Source organism: Gopherus evgoodei, chromosome 7 (assembly GCF_007399415.2).
Source record: "Gopherus evgoodei ecotype Sinaloan lineage chromosome 7, rGopEvg1_v1.p, whole genome shotgun sequence".
Taxonomy (NCBI): Eukaryota; Metazoa; Chordata; order Testudines; family Testudinidae; genus Gopherus; species Gopherus evgoodei.
The window spans coordinates 115,849,263-115,873,874 of NC_044328.1; the positions used below are offsets into that span (position 1 = coordinate 115,849,263).

The 24,612-nt window shown below is 43.1% G+C and overlaps 1 protein-coding gene across 1 annotated transcript in view; it reads right to left on the bottom strand.

Moving 5' to 3' along the window:
- The window catches only part of ITPR1 (inositol 1,4,5-trisphosphate receptor type 1), a 309,353-nt gene that overhangs the window by 260,861 nt on the left and 23,880 nt on the right, over positions 1-24,612 (bottom strand).

The window sequence follows — 24,612 nt, forward strand, 5'->3', positions numbered from 1 at the left end:
ATGACAGATGTGACTGAAGCCCTGTAGGCCTAATTCTATAGTCCTTACTCAGATCAACTGCTATGGAGTTTTGCCTCAGACAGGGCTGCAGGATTTAGCCCGAAGCATAAATATTGAATCTTTAACAGTGTTTTAAATCCACGTTTTTGCTCCTTAACTTCACGTCCATCTGAATGCACTTTACAGTTTCTCTTGCTGCCATTGCGTTATCAAGGCCTCAAATTACTGTTTTAGCCACGCCTGGAGTATTGCAAAAAGCTGTGGTGATAGCTTCTGGCCCCTCAAGGCCATTTGTGCTGAAGACTCAAAAAAACTGCCACTTTCTTCTTTAGTTAAGCAAAAGAAATTATATTTGTCCACCAAAAAGTCTGAAGAGCTAGGCAAGCTACAGCTGAGTGCTGTTAGGAATACAAGACACAAATTACTTATGTAAGTGTAACAAAATCCACTGTATTTAGTCCAATTATACGGACAGACCAGTCATCATTGTGTGTAAAAAGAGAGGCATCTTTATTTAGGCCCAATAGACTCCAGTCATTTATACGGTAAATTCCAGAACACAGCATTAATCCTACATGTTATTAGGGTTGCCAGGCATCCAGTTTTGGATTAGAATGCCAGTCAGAAAGGGTCCCTGGTGTTCCGGAGTGACCAGGCTGTTAAAAGTCCAGTTGCAGCACAGAGGGACAGACAGGCTCCCTACCTGGCTCTGTGCAGCTTCCAGAAGCTGCAACGTGTCCCTGCGGCTCTCATAGGCACATGGGCAATGTGCGCTGCCCCCGCTCCAGCTCCTCAGCTCCCATTGGCCAGGAACCATGGCCAATGGGAGCTGTAGAGGCGGCGCCTATAGGTAGGGACAGCGTGTGGAGCCACCTGGTCACCCCACGCTTAGGAACTGTAGGGATATGTTGCCAGTTCCTGGGGCCACCTGAGGTCAGTGCCACCCAAAGCCCACACCCCCCTCACGCCCGCAGCTCAGAACCCCCTCCTGCACCCAAACTTTCCTCAAGCCTGTACCCCACACCCCCTCCTGCACCCCCAAACTCCCTCCGATATGCTGAACCCCTCAAGGATTGAACTTGGGGGAGCCAATATCTCTGGTCCCAGACACAACCCTAGGAACCTCCATCTTGCAGTGTCCAGTTATGCCCGCTAGACACTGCAAGCTTACACGAGTTTATCAATTTAACAAAGAAATTAATATGTACCAGGCTTGTTATCCCAAGGGGAGCCACTGACAGGCTTCAAACCAAACGCATTGCTTCAGGTAGAACAAAAACAGATTTATTAACTATAAACATAGATTTTAAGTGATTATAAGTCAAAACATAAGTTGGATTTGGTCAAATGAAATAAAAGCAAAACACATTCTACGCTGATCTTAACACTTTCAATGCCATTACAAACTTAGATGCTTCTCATCACAGGCTGGCTCTTCAGCCAGGCTCTCCCCTTTGATCAACGTTTCAGTTGCTTGGTGGTGTCTGTAGGTGTACGTCGAAGAGAGAGAGAGCATGGCATGTCTCTCCCTTTTATCATATCCTTTGTTCCCTCTTGGCTTTGTCTGTCCCCGCCCCCCCCACTCTTCAGCGTCAGGTGACCATTACCTCATCGCAGTTCCAAACTGACCAAAGGAAGAGTGGGGACTCCTTCGAGAGTCTAACACATTATTTTGTTGTTGCCTAAGCTAGTGCCCTTCATTCCTGTGGGTTTGTCCCATCCACGCCCTGATGAGGTGTGAATTGCCCCTCTGCTTCTAGAGAGTTTTTGTCTGGGCTTGCTTTAAGCCATGAGGATACATTTTCAGCCTCATAACTATATACATGAAATTATAACCTATAACATCACTATAACAACAATGCTTAGTACATCATGAGCCTTCCCAAGACACCTGACAAGATCAACTTTGCATTGGATACTACACAATCATTTTATAAAGATGAACGTACAAGGATAAATGGACAAATCAGATATTAGGAATGGCAATATACAAAAACCTGTAGGAGAACACTTCAACCTCCCTGGCCACACTACAGCAGACCTTAAGGTGGCCATCCTGCAGCAAAAAACTTCAGGACCAGACTCCAAAGAGAAACTGCTGAGCTTCAGTTCATCTGCAAATGACACCATCAGCTCAGGATTAAACCATTCAAGACTGTGAATGGCTTGCTGTCATAAACAGATAGCTAAGGGTTAATGTCTCTTTCACCTGAAGCACCTGACCAGAGGACCAATCAGAAAACCAGATTTTTTCAACTCTGGATGGAGGGAAGCTTGTGTCTGGGTCTTTGTTTTCTGCCTGCCTGCTTTCTCTGAGCTTTGGAGAAGTAGTTCTGTTTTCTAATCTTCTGTTTCTAACTGTAAGGACAAAGAGATCAGATAGTAAGTTATATGGTTTCTTTTCTTTGGTATTTGCATGAATATAAGTGCTGGAGTGCTTTGATTTGTATTCTTTTTGAATAAGGCTGTTTATTCAATATTCTTTTAAGCAATTAACCCTGTATTGTGTCACCTTAATACAGAGAGACCATCTGTATGTATTTTTCTTTCTTTTTATATAAAGCTTTCTTTTAAGACCTGTTGGAGTTTTCTTTACTGGGAAATTTCAGGAAAATTGAGTCTGTACTCACCAGGGAATTGGTGGGAGGAAGAAATCAGGGGGGAGATCTGTGTGCGTGTTGAATTTGCTAGCCTGATTTTGCATTTCCTCTGGGTGAAGAGGAAAGTACTTTTTGTTTCCAGGACTGGGAACAGAGAGGGGGAGTCACTCTGTTTGGATTCACAGAGCTTGTGTCTGTGTATCTCTCCAGGAGCACCTGGGGGGGGGGGGGGGAGGGAAAAAGGATTATTTCCCTTTGTTGTGAGACTCAAGGGATTTGGGTCTTGGGGTCCCCAGGGAAGGTTTTTCAGGGGGCCAGAGTGCCCCAAAACACTCTACTTTTTTGGGTGGTGGCAGCAAGTACCGGGTCCAAGCTGGTAGCTAAGCTTGGAGGTTTTCATGCTAACCCCCATAGTTTGGACGCTAAGGTCCAAATCTGGGACTAAGGTTATGACACTTGCCAACTACAAAACCAGTTTCTCCTCCCTTGGTTTTCACACCTCAACTGCTAGAAAAGGGCCTCATCCTCCCTGATTGAACTAACCTCGTTATCTCCAGCCTGATTCTTGCTTGCATATATATACCTGCCTCTGGAAATTTCCACTATATGCATCCGGCGAAGTGGGTGTTCACCCATGAAAGCTCATGCTCCAATACGTCTGTTAGTCTATAAGGTGCCACAGGACTCTCTGCTGCTTTTACGGATCCAGACTAACATGGCTACCCCTCTGATACATGGGAGTGTAGGGTGATCCCCTGAAGTACAGAGCGTCACAGCAGGGCAAGCAAGTTCCATTTGCTGCAAAGAGAAAGCTGGCAACCCGACATGTTATAAAACAAATAATTCTGCATTTGGATTAGAACGCGTGTCTGTAGAGAGCTCACGGGAATTTAGCAGTCTAACTGGTTTATCTGTCTTTGAATTATACCTGGAGTTGACTGGTTGCCTTCTAGGTAAGGAATCATCCACTCAAGCTAACCTGCCCAAAAATATTTATCTTAAATCACTGAAAAATCAAAACTATTGACAAACAAAACAAAAACAAAAACAAAAATTACTAACTGAGGCTGTATGGGGGGGGAAGAGAATCAATATAGAACTAAATAATCTTTCCATTTATATTTGAGATCTCTTCCCCCCACTGCCATTCTTTATCAAAGACACCCACCTGACAAACCACTCTAAGTATTTATGCCTTTCTTACTCTTGGTCTTCATCTTATCTCAGTGATAACCAACCACTATCATCTTAAAAATCTACACTGCCATCAGAGCTGACCTTCCATCCCCTAAAGCATCTAAAAGTAAGGCCTGGTCTACACTACACGTTTAAACCAAATTTAGCAGCGTTAAACCCATTTAACTCTGCATCCATCCACACAACAAGGCCCTTTATATCAATATAAAGGGTTCTTTAAACCGGTTTCTGTACTCCTCCCTGACGAGAGGAGTAACGCTGAAAGTGGTGTTGCCATGTTAGATTAGGGTTATTGTGGCCGCAAATCAACGGTATTGGCCTCCGGGTGGTATCCCACAGTGCACCATTGTGACCACTCTGGAAAGCAATCTGAACTCGGATGCACTGGCCAGGTAGACAGGAAAAGCCCCACGAACTTTTGAATTTCATTTCCTGTTTGCCCAGCGTGGAGCTCTGATCAGCACGGGTGGCGATGCAGTCCCAAATCGAAAAAGAGCTCCAGTATGGACCGTACGGGAGACACTGGATCTGATCGCTTTATGGGGAGGCAAATCTGTTCTATCAGAACTCCGTTACCGAAGACTAAATGACAAAGCATTTGAAAAAATCTCCAGGCTATGATACAGAGTCCACAGCACAGTGCTGCGTGACAAGCGTAACGGAAAGCCAAAGAATGCAATGGATGCTCATGGAGGGAGGGAGGGGGTACTGAGGACTCCAGCAGTCTCCAAAAAGCATTTGCATTCTTGGCTGAGCTCCCAATGCCTGAAGGGTCAAGAACATTTTCCTGGGAGTTTCAGGGTATATGTCGTCAATTTACAGCCTTTCCTCCCCACCCCAAGAAAAGGGAAAAAACAACATTTCTCGCCTTTTTTCAGTGTCATCCTATGTCTACTGCATGCTGCTGGTAGACAGGGTGCTGCAGTGCTGAACAACAGCATCCCCTTCCCAATGGCAGATGGTACAATATGACTGATATCCGTCTTCATCAGCAGCCCATGAGTGCTCCTGGCTGGCCTCAGTGAGGTCAGCTGGGGGCGCCTGGGTGAAAATAGGAATGACTCCCGGTCATCCCCAGCAGATGGTACAGAACAGCTGGTAACCATCTTCATCATAGCAACTGGAGGCTGAGCTCTATCAGCCCCGCCCTTTTCATGTCTAAAGAAAAGATTCTGTACTGCCTGGACTATCATAGTAGCAAGAGGCTGGGCTCCTTTCCCTCACCACCCTTTAATGTCCAGCCTGGACTATCATAGCAGCTGGAGGCTGCCTCCCCCCTCATTTTATCTCACTAAAAAGTCAGTGTTTCTTATTTCTGCATTCTTATTACTTCATCACACAAACGGGGGGACACTGCCACGGTACCCCAGGAGGTTTGGAGGAGGAGGGAAGCAACAGGTGGGGTTGTTGCAGGGGCACCCCCTAGAACGGCATGCTGCTCATAATTTCTGCGGGATCTCTGGGGCTCTGACATGGAGCGGCTGTGCCCTCTGGTTCTCTAGTACACTTGCCCCATATTCTGGGCAGGATTGACTCTATTTTTAGACAAAACATAAAGAAGGAAATGACCCGGGGAGTCATTCCCATTTTTGTCCATGCGCCCCCAGCCAACCTCAGCGATGCCAGCCAGGAGCACCCATGTCAGCAGCAGATGGTACAGAACGACTGATAACTGTTATCTCATTGCCAATTTACAATGGCATGGCAGACAGTGCAATAGGGATGGTAACCGTCTCTGCTACCTTGCAAACGCAAATGAATGCTGCTGTGTAGCACTGCAGTACCGCATCTGTCAGCAGCATCCAGTACACATATGGTGACCATGACAAAACGCAAAATGGGCTCCATGGTTGCCATGCTATGGCGTCTGCCAGTGCAATCCAGGGAAAAGGGCGGGAAATGATTGTCTGCCATTGCTTTCATGGAGGAAGGATTGAGTGACGACATTTACCCAGAATCACCCGCGACACTTTTTCCATTGGGATCTCAGCCCAGAATTTCAATGGGCGGGGGAGACTGCGGAAACTATGGGATAGCTACAGGATAGTTACCCACAGTGCAATGCTCCGGAAATCGATGCTAGCCTCGGTACATGGACTCAAACCGCCGAATTAATGTGCTCAGTGTGGCCGCGTGCACTCAACTTTATACAATCTGTTTTACAAAACCGGTTTATGTAAAATCAGAATAAACCCATAGTGTAGACATACCCTATAACTCCTCTGTAGGGTGTTGTTGCTCTGATTAAGCAACTTGCCTTGTATCAGGGACAGCATCTTCTCTTATGCATCACACAGTATTGAGCATACTCAAACCATCCAGTTTGTGAAGCCAAGAACTTCCTCAGCAACAAAAGGTGGGATACACCATGTGTTCTTGCAAGCAAAGTCAGCCAGCTTACTTTGATAGTTAATGAGGTCACTAACACCTTTGAATTTCTTGGATCCACCCTTCCACAACCTATTTTAGCACCTGATTGAAAGGTAGATAATTTATCAAGAGGAGAAAAAAAAAAGTGCCAAAAGTGTGTGTGTGGTGGGGGGGTCAGATTGGTGTTACTCAAACTCCACCCACTCATGAGGCCAAAGATGAACTCAAAGGAAACAGTGCATAACTTCATTTTATAGCTTGGAGGGTGGGTGGGGGGGAGGAGGAATGCTATGATCAGCTGTGAAACAGTTAACAGCCTATACATTTAGATTCCATTACTAGGCTTCAGAGTTAAAAACCCATTAAAATGAACAGGAACCTCTCAAAGATTTCTGTTCCAGACAGTATACAGACATTTCTGCATCCATTTACATTTCTCTATGCAACCCTAAGAGTTATGTTTATATACATAGATATAGTTTTTTAAATGAAAGCATTGCTTGCTGTTGAAGCCAAGACAATAGCAAGATTCAAAAAAGGATTGGATTCTTATACATTTAACAAGAATATCCAGAATTATAAACTAAAAAAAAAGTTTCAGAAGTGAAAATATCCTGCTTGGGACTTAAACCGTTCTCTATTATGGGTTAGGAGGCGATTCCCCAGTGGACAGATTACCCTACAGCTGCCTACTGCAGGACTTCTTACACCTTCCTGTGAATCATCTGGTGCTGACCAATGTCAGAGACTGCACTGGACGGATTGTGGGTCTGATCCAATACGGTAGGAATTGCCATACATTTCTATGTTCTCGTCCTAGAAAAAAAGATGCAAGCTACTACAAAAAGCAGTGAATTCACAACCGAGCTCAATGGAATCCTGGCTTCTAGAGTCCACATTGGAATTTCTCCCAAATACTCAGGTTCTAAGAATTTCAATCAGGAGACTTCTAGGGGGAGGAGTGAATGCACATGCATTCTTTCTACGTGGTACTATGAAAAAGCAGATAACATCTTGTCTTTATCCTTGGCTTCTTCAAAAACACACTACAGCTTTAATTTAATGCACACTGAGCAGATATGACTGGAATCACTAACAAGACCAGGTACAGTTATCTCCCTGAACATCTTTCCTCATCCTAGAAACTATCAGACCATAACTCCCCTCCCCAACTCTGCCTTCCCACTTGTTTCAAGTTAGCTGGTGTTGGCTCGGATCATACACTGCTCTAAAGGAAAAAGATTTCCGTAGATCTGGCCAAAATTCTTTCCTCTACAGGAGTGCTGCTCCCTCTCATCCAGTTTTTTGACTGCCTCATGCCTATAGCTCTATATTTATTTTTTCCCCTTGTATAATTTTTAACCTCAACCAATCAAGGTTTCGTTATTTACTAAATAAAAAGGTCTGTAAGTGCTACCTAAGTCCCTTGGCAATAACAGCTCTTTGAAATCTGAGAGAGAGAGAGAATTTGTTTCAATTAAACCAGGAGAGAATTGTAATGACATTCTAGAAATACTTATTGCTTTTGTATTTCTTTTGATGCCAAACTCTTTCCTACTGCTGTCAGCAGATCTCGGGGAAGACAAGTGCTTGCTCTATGAAAGTGATTGAAAGCTACAACAAACATTATAAATTCAAAGTAAAATACAAGAAGTTATCTTTCTAATCAAGTTCTGTACATTGTAAAGTCTAAGCAGAAAATGATTGCTCAGGTTGAGAACTCTGCACTAATTACTTTCACACATGACTGGATGTTTTCTCACTCCTGGTGCATATTAATTTACAGATCTCTTACTTGACAGTGCAAGTTATATGCATTAGATATAAAAACTTGAAGAAATACAGTGCTTATCACCACCAAGGTGACGCAACACTCTTTGATAGTCACTATTTGAAATGTTCATACAACACACTAGTTTATTACCACTCTGAGCCAGGCTTTAACTTTTACCAGAAATTATTAACACTGAATTTAAGCAAGGGTCTGGCAAACTAGCTTGGGAGGAGATCTGGACATAATTATACTAAGCTGAGTACAGCCAGATGGAAATGCACATATGCATGGCCCCAGCACCAGCCTGGAGAAACCCTCCAGTTTAATCTAATCAGAAACTACTGAGAACTTTAGAGTGGTTTATTTGTTTTAGCCTTCTCTATGAACAGTAAGTCTGGACTGAAGTTTAAAGATAAGTGCAATGCTTTAGGAATAACCTGCTAAAGAGCCAAATAAAACCATGTAAAAAGAATCTGTGTAGAATTTTACTGAACCGATAATCAAGACCATTCATTTTTGGTTTTTATTATTGTTTTTAAATTTCCCACAAATTAATTGGTATTAAAGATAGGCCCAAAAATTAACTTCACAGTTTTCTGGGAAAATATTGGGATCTGTGCAAATAACCAAGCCACCATCTCTCTTTCCAGAAGCAGAAGAAGTGGAAGAGGCAAGGGCACCATATCCTCATGCTGCCTCCTCCACCCCTTCTGCTTCTGGTCCTACTCAAGAAGAGACGGCAGTTTGGTTACCTGGGCAGCTCGGTTACCTGGGCAGCTCAAGTTACCCAGCCACCATCTCTCCTTCCAGATAGGGGAGCCAAGTCTGGGGTCCCCCATGGTCCATCCAGGTCACTAAGCCACCACCTTTCTCCTGCCAGAGTTGGGAGCTAGGATCAAGTGGTCTGCCTATGTTACTGAGCTGCATCCAAAATTCAGATTATGGGAAGGGAAGAAAAAAAAATGTAGAAGAAAGGTAACACCCCACCCACCCAAATGCTAGCATTTGTAAAGAACAGGAATTTCTCAGCAAGAATAAAAATAAATAAAACTAATTCAGTAAAAATGAAGGGCCTTACAAATGGTATGTTTTGCAAAAGAGCATTTGAGAAGCTCAGGACTTAATGCTCAGAATAATTTCAGTTTTCTATAATGCAGTCTTGAAGACCGCAATGATATTCTCAGTTTACCCTTATGAATATCTAGTGTCTGTTTTCAAGTGACCTTCACTGGTAAAAGAATAAGCAAATAGAGGGCCCAAAGGTTCCCTTTTGGATTGCCAGAAAGTGAAGGGATTACCAGTCAAGAATCCTCAACACCGTCCCCCCTCTTTCTTTGTCCCCACCTAACAAATTAAAAATACTTCCAGCGATCAGCTGCTGAGAAAAACAGAAGGACTTGCATATATTCAGGACTCAAACCACAGTGCTTTACAGATTAATGCTGGCACCATGACCTTTGCTCACAAGCCAGTGAAGCACCCTGCACTTCTTTGGGTGCAAGTGATGCACCAACAATCAAAAGAGAAAAATCAGCCCTAGACTCAGATGTTAGCAGGTTAAATATCTTAGTTTACCTTGAAAAACATAGTGAAATGGAACTGCCATATTCTCAAACTGAAAGGACAAAGGAGTCCATTGACAGCAATCTGTCAAATGCTGGAGCTCACAAGCCCCATAAACAGATCATGAAAAAGAACTGACAATGTTTTGCAGTGATGAAAACAGTATTTACACTGCTGGATCTATGTGCAGAATCATGCTTTGCTCCTCTGCCTGTGCTTAGACAAGAGTACTTACCCTTGTATCTGACTGACTGTGAAGACAGCTCTGAGAAGATCAGGACAGCTGGCCATAGGCTGAAGGAGCAGACTACACATCCCTGCTCCAGGTAGAGTACACTGAGCAAAATGTGTCCTGTGCGTGACCTATGCTGGGTACCTACTCTGCTACAACCACTACACACACACACACACACACACACACGTTCAAGGGGGAACCCTCTCATTGAGGATTTAGATTAAGGGGTGAAAACAAGTTGTTTAACCGCTTATTCCTAGGTTGAGCCTGCTTACGTACGTTACAGTAGAACCTCAGAGTTACGAACACCTAGGGAATGGAAGTGGTTCATAACTTGGAAATATTTGTAACTGAACAAAACATTAGGGTTTTTCTTTCAAAAGTTTACAACCAAACAAAGACTTAATACAGCTTTGAAACGTTACTGTGCAGAAGAAAAATGCTGCTCTTAACTACCTTAATTTAAATGAAATAAGCACGGAAACGGTTTCTTTACCTTGTCAAAAAAAAATTAACTCCTTTTTTTTTTTTTTTAAGTAGTTTTTTGTTTTTTTGTTTTTTACCCTTGCTGCTGCCTGATTGCATACTTCTGATTCCAAATGATCTGTGTGGTTGACAGGTCAGCTTGTAACTCTACTGTTCTACTGTATTTTTTAAAAAGGTTATCATTTGAGCTTTATGCCTATAGAATTTAATACAAAGTTACAGGTGGTCCAAAAATAACCTTTTAATGGAAGTTAGGTCTCTACTATAGAAAGGTTAAAAGCCACTATAGAACTGTCTAGAGAATGAAATGTTTTCTACAGGATTTTAGAGTATTTAAATCCTACTACTTTTCTACAGAACCTATTGTTTTCATCCCTATGAAACAATATGTTTTCCCACAAAGACCTAGATGGGCATATTGTAAAAAATTAAGGCAGGGTGGAAGAAAGAAAGAAAATCATATCTTGTATTTGAGGATGGAGGAAAGAAAACAAACCCAGAGGCAACTCTCTCATCTTCCACCAAAGAAGAGTTGTGTGAACACCAATTGCATCTTCATCGCCACCGTCTATCCTGTAAGCTTCACCAGGTTGAGAGTAGATCATGGGATATACATGCTTCAAATTTACATGGGCTCTCATTCCTGACACGTGGTGGTGAATTACCATTTTCTATTCAGAGCTCATAAATCAGAAGCCTGGAATAAAACTGCAGGATATGCACACCAATTTCACCATTTGTTTTATAGTCATGTTGAATTACACTAGCTGTACCGGAACTGAATAGTGGGTAATTCACATCTTTTTGCAACTATGAGCTACTTAAGGAACTCCAAGCTGCATCTAGCAAAAGCAAAGCTAAGAAGGAGCCAGTAGGAGCGGTTTCTTGACAGCTGACTCATTTAAGAGTCAGAGAACATCTAGGATATTACAGGAGAATGTTTCTGGTGATAACAGCTGCTTTCCTTAGCACTGCCTACAATTTGTTGTCTCCTCTGCTTCCAGGCACCACTGAAACGACAGTTTTAACACGTGATAAAGTAAAATTTCAGGGGATTGGTTAAACAGTGGACTTACTTCACATTCATATTTAGCCATTTAAAATGGTCAAGAATGATGAACTTGCCCTAACTGAAGAGTTAGGATCAGCTGAAGAGGGGAGAATTCAACACTAAACTCTGACTGATTCAGAAGGAGCCCAGACCATTTCCAAATGGAGTCACCAAATGGAGGGTGTACATAGCAGGGGATCGGTCATGTGGGGTATCAATCAATCATGTGGAGTCATCCCCTAAGCACGCCCCCCGCAAAAAAAAGGTTGCTATCTGTCAAACAGGTAAGAGTTAATAGAACAGAAGTACTTCATATCTCTTTTGCCTGTAAAGGGTTAACAAGATCAGTGAGCCTGGCTGTCCCCTGAGCAGAGGACCAATCAGGGGACAGGATACTTTCAAATCTTGAGGGAGGGAAGTTTGTGTGTGCGCTATTAGTGTTTGGTGGTTGTTCTGAGAGTGGCCAGAGGTGCAACCAGGTTTCTCTCCAATCTCTCTGATACAGTCTCTTATATGTCCAGAATAGTAAGTACTAGGTAAATAAGGCGAGTTAGGCTTATGTTTGTTTTCTTTATTTGCAAATGTGTATTTGGCTGGAAGCAGTTCAAATTTGTATTTTGCTGAAAGGATTTTAATTTGTATTTGTATACTTAGGCTGGGAGGGTATTCCCAGTGTCTATAGCTGAAAGACCCTGTAACATATTCCATCTTAAATTAACAAAGACAATTTTTACTGTTTTTTCTTTCTTTAATTAAAAGCTTTTCTTGTTTAAGAACCTGATTTTTTTTTATTTTGGTGTGAGATCCCAGGGGACGGGGTCTGGATCCACCAGGGAATTGATGGGGAGAAAGGAGGAAAGGGGGAGAGAAAGGTTAATTTTCTCTCTGTGTTAGGATTACTTTCTCTCTCAGGGAGAGTCTGGGAGGGGGAGAGAGAAGGAGGGGGGGGGAGGTGAATTTTCCTCTCTGTTTTAAGGTTCAAGGAGTTTGAATCACAGTGATCTTCCAGGGTAACCCAGGGAGGGGAAGCCTGGGAGAGGCAACGGTGAGGGAAAGGGTTTACTTTCCTTGTGTTAAGATCCAGAGGGACTGGGTCTTGGAGGTCCCCGGGCAAGGTTTTAAGGGGACCAGAGTGTACCAGGCACTGGAATTCCTGGTTGGTGGCAGCGCTGCAAGTACTAAGCTGGTAATTGAGCTTAGAGGAATTCATGCTGGTACCCCATCTTTTGGACGCTAAGGTTCAGAGTGGGGAATTATACCATGACACTATCACACTGTGATCTCATAAAAAAGCAAGCAGTCAAAAACCATTATCTGGTGGGAGAGAGAAATGTGATACAGCAGATTGTCCTGGGCACCAAGTCTAGAAACCTAGGTTCTACTCCCTGTAGTGATACTAAAACCCTCCTTCCCAAAATGAGTGGATAATTTTGCCTCCAAGATGGTTCTTCTCAAGGTCAAGTTTGAGGCACATTAGTGCAGCAGTGCTGGGAAGTTGGCACTGCCACTACCCATGCTGTGCATATTTTGTGCATACAGGGGGCTTCAGTATCTAGGGCTGCCAATCAGCACTGTTCTAATCCTAAATGGGAAAAAAATAGAAATGCACAGGGATTCAGAAATGCTGAAGCAGAGATTTCAGTTGGGGAACGGAGCACAAGAGCTGGAACAGGAATGAATGCAGAACAGGCCCAAATCCAACGAGCTCTCCTTCAAAGGGAAGTCTAATTTTCTTTTTCTTCTTTCAGTCTCTGCATTTGATTTCCTGTTCAAGTGAAACATCAAGTCTTTAAATTCAGGAGAAAATAGCTAGGTTCCCATTTATTTTGGTCTCTCTCTCTCTCTCTTCCTCCCCTACCAAGCCCAAACACGCACACAAGATAGGGTTGAGGGTTTCAAGGTTCACCTTGGGCTCCAGTAAGATTGATCTGTGTGTTCAAGACAGGTTCAAAATACATAATCACTTTCATGATTGCTAACAGACTGGTCTTTCAGCTACAGCTTTCATGACCAGATGAAGATCTGAGTTAGAAATATATCCCATCCCAGGGTTGGTCAGTGAAGCAGGGGCTATCTCCCCAGAACACGATAGATGCATTAGCTTAAGTTATTCCAGATCCAACAGAGTTTTATGCATCTCAGAACTCTGAAAAATTTGGAGAAGTTCTTTTTAAAAAAATACCAAATGCAATATTTTAGCATACTAGGCACCTCCCTCCAGCTCCATTTCATTTTCATATTTCTCAGCACTTTGGAGAATCGAGTGTGTAATTGGAGGCAGCAAATCCCACCAGTTAATGCAGACACGTAGAGTTTAACACTTGGAAGTTCTACTTCCATCTCTGCCAACAACCTCTATATGACCTTGGGCACTTAATTTCTCTCCGCCTCAGTATTTCCCCTCAACCTTTGCATATAAAATAGAGGTTTTATCTACCCCTTCATGAAGTGCTTGAGACCCATGGATGAAGACCACTAAGTTGCTGGTTTAGGTTACTGTAACTGTTTGAAGTCCTCTGAAAAGTTTTATATTAATACTACCAGTATGAACGTGAGCCATCAGTTTTGATTCATCAGCATCCTTAGTGACTTTTCAGAAGTGCCCCTATACACTTGGGCAGAGTCTGAAAGCTTATTAAGAAGAAAGTTAAGTGTGTTTGCAAGGAGGGCCAGCTGCAGAGGAGAACAGAACAACAGAATTACTTTACATAATAAGCAGGCCACAAACTACAAAGTACTTTTGATTGTATTAAAAGGGGGATAGGCACTGATCTGGTCTGTCCGTTCCCCCTCCCCCCTCCAACTCATCAAGGCATTTAATTCCCTTGGGCTCTTGTTACTAAGTATATATTTCATTAAATATCCTGTTCATACCAGCTTATGAACTAGGGAACACACTAATTTTAGAAAACTGATTAGCAAAGTTCTTTCTAACCGAATGTTATTGTAGCGAAGGTCAGATTTTGCACTGAAACTATGGCAACAAAGGCACAGTATTCTTTTGTCTACAAGGTTGGGACTAGGTTTTAAACAGTACTGTTGCACTGAACAGCTCAACTCTGGATTTTGACAAGCCTTCCCTCAGTCCTACCTGAACTCTCCTGAACTTTCAGCATGGAAAAAAATGTTTAAATACATTTACAGTACCCAGATGATACAAAAAAAAATTAAATTAGTGAGCATTTCAATTACTTCTTTTTTGATACCACCAAGGTACTTGTGAAGGCATTTCCCCAACCATGTCATTAAAATCAATGAATTTATTCTCTCAGCTTGCCTGTTAAGTAGGGGATTATCCACATTTTTCAGATGGAAAATTGAGACCGAGAGATGGAGTGCCTTCCTCCAAGCAACAGAGTGTCACCAAGACAGGAACTCAGAGCCTGCTTTTTCTGAGTTCCTCTCTAGTTCTTTAACCACAAGACCAGCGTTCCTCTCGTGTAAAGTTCCAGCAGTGTATATTCATGCCCATTGTATGTTCTGAGGACATTTGCTCCATCATTTATAAAACTACATCTGTTTTCATTTATCTAGGTGCAAAACATGAGCATGTCTAAAATGTAAAACAAGCAAAAAAAACATAGTTGGCTGAATGCTGCACGTTAACCACAATACTCCATCCCAGTGCAGATCAATGGGAAAGCTCAACCTGGCCAATCCACACAGAATTCACATTGTATGCCAGGGAGGTCTCTCTCATTTTCCCTCCCACTCTACCTGTAATCTTTCCTGTGCAAGGAGACACAATAGAGTAAGGGTCCACAACCTTTCAGAAGCATAAAAGCAGCAAAGAATCCTGTGGCACCTTATAGACTAACAGACGTTTTGGAGCATGACCTTTCGTGGGTGAATACCCACTTCGTCAGATGCATGTAGTGGAAATTTCCAGGGGCAGGTGTATATATGCAAGCAAGCTAGAGATAATGAGGTTAGTTCAATCAGGGAAAATGAGGCCCTGTTCTAGCAGTTGAAGTGTGAAAACTAAGGGAGGAGAAACTGGTTTTGTAGTTGGCAAGCCATTCACAGTCTTTGTTTAATCCTGAGCTGATGGTGTCAAATTTGCAGATGAACTGAAGCTCAGCAGTTTCTCTTTGGAGTCTGGTCCTGAAGTTTTTTGGCTGCAGGATGGCCACCTTAAGGTCTGCTATAGTGTGGCCAGGGAGGTTGAAGTGTTCTCCTACAGGTTTTTGTATATTGCCATTCCTAATGTCTGATTTGTGTCCATTTATCCTTTTCCGTAGAGAATGTCCAGTTTGGCCGATGTACATAGCAGAGGGGCATTGCTGGCATATATTACATTGGTGGACGTGCAGGTGAATGAACCGGTGATGGTGTGGCTGATCTGGTTAGGTCCTGTGGTGGTGTCGCTGGTGTAGATATGTGGGCAGAGTTGGCATTGAGGGTTTGTTGCATGGATTGGTTCCTCAGCTAGGAGTTAACTATGGTGCGGTGTGCAGTTTCTGGTGAGAACATGTTTCAGGTTGTCTCTGGGCGAGGACTGGCCTGCCACCCAGGGCCTGTGAAAGTGTGGGATCATTGTCCAGGATGGGTTGTAGATCCCTGATGATGCGTTGGAGGGGTTTTGGCTGGGGACTGTATGTGATGGCCAGTGGAATCCTGTTGGTTTCTCTCTTGGGTTTGTCTTGAAGTAGAAGGTTTCTGGGTACACGTCTGGCTCTGCTGATCTGTTTCCTTATTTCCTCGTGCGGGTATTGTAGTTTTGAGAATGCTTGGAGGAGATTTTGTAGGTGTTGGTCTCTGTGTGAGGGGTAGAGCAGATGCGGTTGGACCTCAGTGCTTGGCTGTAGACAATGGATCGTGTGATGTGCCCGCGATGGAAGCTGGAGGCATGAAGGTAGGCATAGCGATCGGTAGGTTTTCGGTAGAGGGTGGTGTTAATGTGACCGTCACTTATTTGCACTGTGGTGTCTAGGAAGTGGACCTCCCGTGTAGATTGGTCCAGGCTGAGGTTGATGGTGGGGTGGAAGCTGTTGAAATCGTGGTGGAATTTTTCCAGAGTCTCCTTCCCATGGATCCAGATGACGAAGATGTCATCAATGTAGCGTAGGTAGAGAAGCGGCGTGAGTGGACGAGAGCTGAGGAAGCGTTGTTCCAGGTCAGCCATAAAAATATTGGCATATTGTGGGGTCATGCGGGTGCCCATAGAAGTGCCACTGATCCAGAGATATATATTGTCATCAAATAACATCAAAAAAGAGCTCTCCAACCTGGGGACTCTCATTAATAATCAAACTTCCACACAAATGGACTTCACTAAAATAAGACAGGAGATCTACATTACTCACTTCACCTCTCTACAAAGGAAAAAGGACTGTAAGCTGTCTAAACTCCTACCTGCCACATGGGGCCACAACCATGGTACCCCCAACCCACCCAGCAATATCGTCAATCTATCCAACTACACACTCAGCCCAGAAGAAAAGTCTGTCCTATCTCGGGGACTCTCTTTCTGCCCTGCCACCCCCACCAACATGATACAGTTCTGCAGCGATCTGGAAGCCTACTTTCGCCGTCTCCAACTCAAAGAATACTTTCAGGACAACACTGAACAGTGCACTGATACACAGGTACCCTCCCACCAACAGCACAAGAAGAAGAACTCCACATGGACTCGTCCTGAGGGTCGAAATGACAGTCTGGACCTATACATTGAATGCTTCCGCCGATGTGCACAGGCAGAAATAGTGGAAAAACAACATCACTTGCCTCATAAACTAAGACGTGCAGAATGCAATGCCATTCACAGCCTCAGAAACCACCCTGACATTATCATCAAAGAGGCTGATAAAGAAGGTGCTGTTGTCATCATGAACAGGTCTGACTACCAAAAGGAGGCCGCCAGACAACTCTCCAACACCAAATTCCACAGGCCACTTCCCTCAGATCCCACTGAGGAGTACACTAAGAAACTGCACCATCTACTCAGGACATTCTCTACACTGACACCGGAACAAATCAACATACCCTTAGAGCCCCGACCAGGGTTATTCCATCTACTACCCAAGATCCACAAACCCGGAAATCATGGACGCCCCATCATCTCGGGCATTGGCACTTTCACTGAAGGACCGTCTGGATATGTGGACTCTCTACTCAGACCCTATGCCACCAGCACTCCCAGCTATCTCCATGACACCACTGATTTCCTGAGGAAACTATAATGCATTGGTGACCTTCCAGAAAACACCATCCTAGCCACCATGGATGTAGAGGCTCTCTACATGAGCATCCCACACACAGATGGAATACAAGCTGTCAGGAACAGTATCCCTGATGATGCCACAGCACAACTGGCTGCTGAGCTCTGTGCCTTTATTCTCACACACAACTATTTCAAATTTGATGACAATATATATCTCCCGATCAGTGGCACCACTATGGGCACCCGCATGACCCCACAATATGCCAATATTTTTATGGCCGACCTGGAACAACGCTTCCTCAGCTCTCGTCCACTCACGCCGCTTCTCTACCTACGCTACATTGATGACATCTTCGTCATCTGGACCCATGGGAAGGAGACTCTCTGGAAAAATTCTACCACGATTTCAACAGCTTCCACCCCACCATCAACCTCAGCCTGGACCAATCTACATGGGAGGTCCACTTCCTAGACACCACGGTGCAAATAAGTGACGGTCACATTAACACCACCCTCTACCGAAAACCTACCAACCGCTATGCCTACCTTCATGCCTCCAGCTTCCATCGTGGGCACATCACACGATCCATTGTCTACAGCCAAGCACTGAGGTCCAACCGCATCTGCTCTACCCCTCACACAGAGACCAACACCTACAAAATCTCCACCAAGCATTCTCAAAACTACAATACCCGCACAAGGAAATAAGGAAACAGATCAGCAGAGCCAGACGTGTATGCAGAAGCCTTCTACTGCAGACAAACCCAAGAGAGAAACCAACAGGATTCCACTGGCCATCACATACTGTCCCCAGCTAAAACCCCTCCAACGCATCATCAGGGATCTACAACCCATCCTGGACAATGATCCCACACTTTCACAGGCCCTGGGTGGCAGGCCAGTCCTCGCCCAGAGACAACCTGAAACATGTTCTCACCAGAAACTGCACACCGCACCATAGTTAACTCTAGCTCAGGAACCAATCCATGCAACAAACCCTCAATCCCAACTCTGCCCACATATCTATACCAGCGACACCATCACAGGACCTAACCAGATCAGCCACACCATCACTGGTTCATTCACCTGCACGTCCACCAATGTAATATACGCCATCATATGCCAGCAATGCCCCTCTGCTATGTACATCGGCCAAACTGGACAGTCTCTACGGAAAAGGATAAACGGACACAAATCAGATATTAGGAATGGCAATATACAAAAACCTGTAGGAGAACACTTCAACCTCCCTGGCCACACTATAGCAGACCTTAAGGTGGCCATCCTGCAGCAAAAAAACTTCAGGACCAGACTTGAAAGAGAAACTGCTGAGCTTCAGTTCATCTGCAAATTTGACACCATCAGCTCAGGATTAAACAAAGACTGAATGGCTTGCCAACTACAAAACCAGTTTCTCCTCCCTTGGTTTTCACACCTCAACTGCTAGAACAGGGCCTCATCCTCCCTGATTGAACTAACCTCATTATTTCTAGCTTGCTTGCATATATACACCTGCCCCTAGAAATTTCCACTACATGCATCTGACGAAGTGAGTATTCACCCACGAAAGCTCATGCTCCAAAATGTCTGTTAGTCTATAAGGTGCCACAGGATTCTTTGCTGCTTTTACAGATCCACAGTAACACAGCTACCCCTCTGATACTTTCAGAAGTGGTGTGCCGAGTCTGCATTTATTCACTCTAATATAAGGTTTTGCATGCCAGTAATACATTTTAACGTTTTTAGAAGGTCTCTTTCTATAAGTCTATAATATATAACTAAACTATTGTTGTATATAAAGTAAATAAAGGTTTTTTAAATGTTTAAGAAGCTTCATTTGAAATTAAATTAAAATGCAGAGCCCCCCGGACTGGTGGCCAGGACCTGGGCAGCGTGAGTACCACGCCTTCGGCACGCATGCCATAGGTTGCCTACCCCTGCAATAGAGAGTAGAGCCTGTCCATAGCAATTTGTTTAGCATGTACTTTCCCTAACAACACCGTCTTGGTGCTCCTTCTCCAGGAAATACAGCAACACCACTCCAGAGAGTCATTGTTAAGATATCCTACAGGCAAGGCAGCCATCTCAGCGAAGTACCCAAGCTCCAATAAGACGGGAAGCAAGGTACTGAATGTCACTCCCATTTCCCGCTGCACAGCAAGTCACCAAGCCAGCTACAGAATGCCAGCCTGCCTTAAGAAACAGGCCAATAGTGAATAAGCATCCATTTCTTCCCACAGAATAGGGAAAAACAAAAAAACAAAAAACACAAAATAAATATATTCCCCCCACCCCAATACAAAATTCAAGGGTTCAAATAGGTATACCTAGTGTTATAATAGTTCATGCTAATAAAAAGACATGTTGAGGAGGACCTACAATCTTATCCTTCAAGGTTCAAGTCAGTCTAAATGTTCTAAATTAGGGTAAGAGCTTCATGGGGGGCAGATTATCCCACGACTGTTTATTGGGGCAGCGGGGGTTCCTTCAACCTTCCTCTAAAGTATCTGGTGCTAAGCACTGTTACAGACAGTTTACTGGGCTAGATGGAGTTTGGGGCTAATTCAGTATGAGAATGCCTTGGTTCTTACATTAAATTCTGCCCTCCAACAGCTGCATTCAAGTCTCATACAAGTTCATTCTCCTTGCTCTTAGGCAGAATTTAGCTCCTAATATCTATGGAAATTAGTATATAACCTCTACATTCCAACTACGTTTGTATAGACGGAGCAAAGTCCTCTCCTCTTCATTGAATGTTAAAACAAGCTAGAGACACTGGACATCATTCATCAGAACAAAATATATCGTGAGTTATGGCACAGAAGTATCTGAGGGACACCTCTATTCATGTAACAAATATAACTGCAGTGCCTGAGATACTTCTCTGGGGGCAATTACAGTCAAATGTTGTTGTAAAGTTGCAAGCACTGTACTGTATTATCTACTATTTCTCCCCACAAAAGCTCAGTCTCGTGCATTTCACTGGTGTTTAAAAGAGTGCTTTTTGGCTTTTCCAATATGCCCAGTGCAGCATTTTCACATTTGGGTGAGTATTAAAAAATGCATTTCTGCTTTAGCTCATGAGACTATACTTTTGGAACCTTTAATTTTGTTCAGTACTTAGATGCCAGAGTGATAAGTGTTACATAAAATTCTACCATGGATAGACAGATGGCTTGCAGGTTGAGAGTTCAAAATTTCAGGAAGATAGCATACATAATTTAAATACATACCATCAGCTGGAACGGTAGAACAAACCATTGTCGTTCCAGTATGGTCTAAAGTGATCAGCGTTTTTGAAGATGCAACATCCACTCATAGAATGTGCTCCATGGGCACTTCCTTTCACAGTCTAAGGCCTTTTTGGCACATCACCTAATTTGCACGTTGCAAAAAAAAGTCTTAAGCACCTAAATTTGTCCTTGTTTAGTATAATGCAGGGCTTTGGAGCGGAGCCCGGAGCTCGAGCACGGACCAGTAGGTTTTATGTCCAGAGCTGGAGCGGACCCGGAACGGAGCAATTCAAAAATTTGATTGCTCCAAATCCCTGGTATAACATTTTTCCCCAGTCATGTGAACAGAATTCCATTCTTAAAAAGTTTCTTGGTTTAACAAGAGACCACGACATCAGCAGAGATGTTATGAAGGACTAAGAGACAGCATTAAAATGTTGCAAGTCAGACAGGTAAGAAAAATCCAGTGTAATAAGCAGGTGTTTATGACTTTACCCTGTTTAATCTTCAGATACTCAATGAGCTCATCTCAATCTAACCCATGAATTTCAAAACTGAAATGGAGCCACATTGCTAATATCCAAAACCACCATGCTGACCGTGAGAGCCACGAGAAGAGTACTTTCCGAAAGTTACAGTACAGTAAATCTGACTGAAATCATTTCTGCATACTACATGCATTGTCTGTGCTACTAGTTTAATCTGTTAATTCACCGTCACCAAAATGTTTGAGCCACTACCAGATAAATTTAAATTGAAAGAAAAAAAATCCCATGTGAGTTCTAGATACCCAGATAATTAATATTAACATTAAAACAATAACCCTCTCTACTTCCCATCATTCCATGAACAATCCTCTGCCAAACTCCTATCAAAACAGATGCTCTTTGCAGCATAGCCAGATAATCACCAAATGCAGGCTATTTTGGAGGAAAAAAAAAAAAATCATATACAGCAACCCAAACTGCTCTGATTACTCTCATCGGAGTGATGGTGGGGGGGGGGGGGAGAAAACCTATGCATAGATACATGCAAGCACTGAAATTTTCCAAAACTCTTTTTAGGTGAAGCTAAACAGATATCAAATGGCCCACTTTTTTGAGGACAGGTATACTAAACTTGAACTAAAAGGTGAGTTCACTGTAACTCTTAATTCTGAGCTTTGAACAAGTCAGCGACAAAATATTCAGCATTCCAATACGTGGCAATATAGTTTATGGAGTTATACAACCTGTGTACGTGGTGTGACTTGGTTCACATTAAACAAAGCATTTGAGTGCAAACTTGAGTCCTGGTGGGAAGTGTGAAATGCGCATCCTTAAGAATCCTCAGCTCTGTATTAAAAAGATATATATTGATCTAACTGAATGTGGAGCATAACAAGAGAATCCCATCAAGACAGCCAGCATATATACTAGAAATTCTCTCTACTATCCAGCTTCATTTCAAATACACACTCTAGTTACAAAGATTGAGATGTTCAAGATTAGCCTTAACACTACCAGAGAAGCACAATAAAATGCTTCATGTCACCATTACTCAGAAACAACATGGATTAGGATCCAAAGAAGAAACAGAATTTCAACTTCTCATCTTCTGCTTTGCTATGAGGGCATTTTAAGTCTAAGAGAGATACCGGCTCATTACTTGAATGTTTTGCCAAAAAGAAGCGTTGCCCAGCAACAGCTAAAACAATGTTCTGTGAAGGAGGTGGCTGCTGGATAAATTAACCCAGCAAGAACATTTTTTTCTTCACTGTACTGCAATGGAGTTATTACAAACTATCCAGTCCATTTGAGGTTGCAAGAGGATCCATGTCCTGAATAAATACATTTGAGCAATAGAGGGAGGCCACTTGGCAAGCCCTCAAGTCTTCCATCATGTTAACATACAGGTTTACTGTACTACTAAATTCTGATGGGAAAAACACCTATAAAAAAGACTGCAAAAGCACATTAAGTCTGTACAGTATGAGCCAGAGGTTAAGCCGCAAGACTGGCAAGATCCTACACCTCCCGTTCTGCTGAACCTGGGTGTAGGATCTTGCCAGTCTTGTGGCTTAACTTCTGGCTCTGCTACCCACTGTCTGTGTGACCTTGGCCAAGCCACTTAGCCTCTCAGTGCCTCCCCTTCCTCCTCGTCTGTAAAACAGACAGACATTCACCTCTGAGAATCATGCAAGTTCCAAGCATTACGTTCAGCCCTCTATCACCAATAAGAGATTCAACAGCAATTATTTCGTATGTTCTGCACAAACCTGTGTATATAAAAAGGTGTAATGGAAGAGTCTACAACAGGGGTTGGTAACCTTTTCAGAAGTGGTGTGCCGAGTCTTAATTTATTCACTCTAATTTAAGGTTTTGCCAGTAATACATTTTAATGTTTAGAGAAGGTCTTTTTCTATAAGTCTATAAATGTATAACTAAACTATTGTTGTATGTAAAGTAAATAAGGTTTTTAAAATGTTTAAGAAACTTCATTTAAAATTAAATTAAAATGCAAAGCCCCCCAGACCAGTGGCCAGGACCCGGGCAGTGTGAGTGCCACTGACAATCAGCTTGCGTGCCGCCTTTGGCACATGTGTCATAGGTTGCCTACCCCTGGTCTACAATGAGAGTCACAATCCTATTCAAACAGCCTTGATAGCATGAATAAAATGTGATCTCAGCTTTTTAAAATCATCTTTTTGAGATGAGCTCTCGCTCTGAATTACAATTTTTGGTTGTGCCCTCCTACCCCCCGACAAAAGGAGGCGAGTCGGAGGTGGAGGTAGTACTCCCTGCCCGAGCCCTGCCGAACCCTGAGCTCCACCATCGCCTGGCATCGCTGCTCACCACCCTCCCTTGGGGGAAGGTACGACCCACATTTTGAAAACCTCTGGCCTAAGTGGATAGTTTTTACTATCCAAAAATAGCACAGATTACTGACTTGTCTTATGTTTTAAGAATTGTGAAACTAGGATTTTATTACTGCGGGTGTCATTTGTACCGAAACTATATTCAAGCTGGGTAAATAAAACGCTGTTTCTTAAAGATTTTGTTGTAGATGTCCTGGGGAAAAACAAAGATTCACTAGTTAATCTACCTTAGAGTCTCAGAATGTTTGTCAAGCAGACAAGTTGTTCTGCTGAAGGACTTTTGCTTAACTGAAGCAGAAAATGCCACTATGAAGGGAAACACCACTTCTTAGATGGGGGGGGATGCAGAATCATATACAAGATGTTAGTATAAAAACTACTCAAGTCTCACAGCCGTGTAACTGCTGTCTAACACCAACTTATGGTCACTCGTCAACTGCTTCTGCAATAAAAAACACAACCACAAAAATCAGTCTTCTAGCAGTCTCTCCACTTCATTTTTTGTAGGTGAAGGATGTAAAGGTGTGCCAGCGTTCAGAACATGAAACAACTCTTGGCACCCAAACTGAAAGTGACTTAGCACCAAAACAATTGAACTAATAAGCTCAAAGTTCTGGGAAGCAAACAAGTTTCTTGCATCAGACACACATTTCCATCCGATGTTTTAATTTATCACAGCAGCGTACTAAAGCTTCTTATCCTTTTCTTCAAAGCCCAGCAATATTCTGTCTCAGCCCACATCTAGAAACTTCAGCTCTTATTTCATCCCCTCTTTCCACTGCACCAACTACATCAGCCCGATATCTCAATCTGCTCTCCACTGCTCTCCCAACATAACCAGCCCTGAGGCCCTCAAAACAGTACCTTTACAAAGTTTACTTCTGACCACAGTAACTCAAAAGCTTAAATAAATTTCCTTCTCCCACTCCTCTCTCCCCTTTGGGATGAAACTCCTTCTGCATCATGGGTCACCAAGGCACCATGCTTACCCAATTCTTCCCTCAAAACTCATCTCTTTAATGTTGACTATAAGGAATGCATCATTAGCGGGCAAAATAATCCAAGAACTATTCCTCTTCTCAG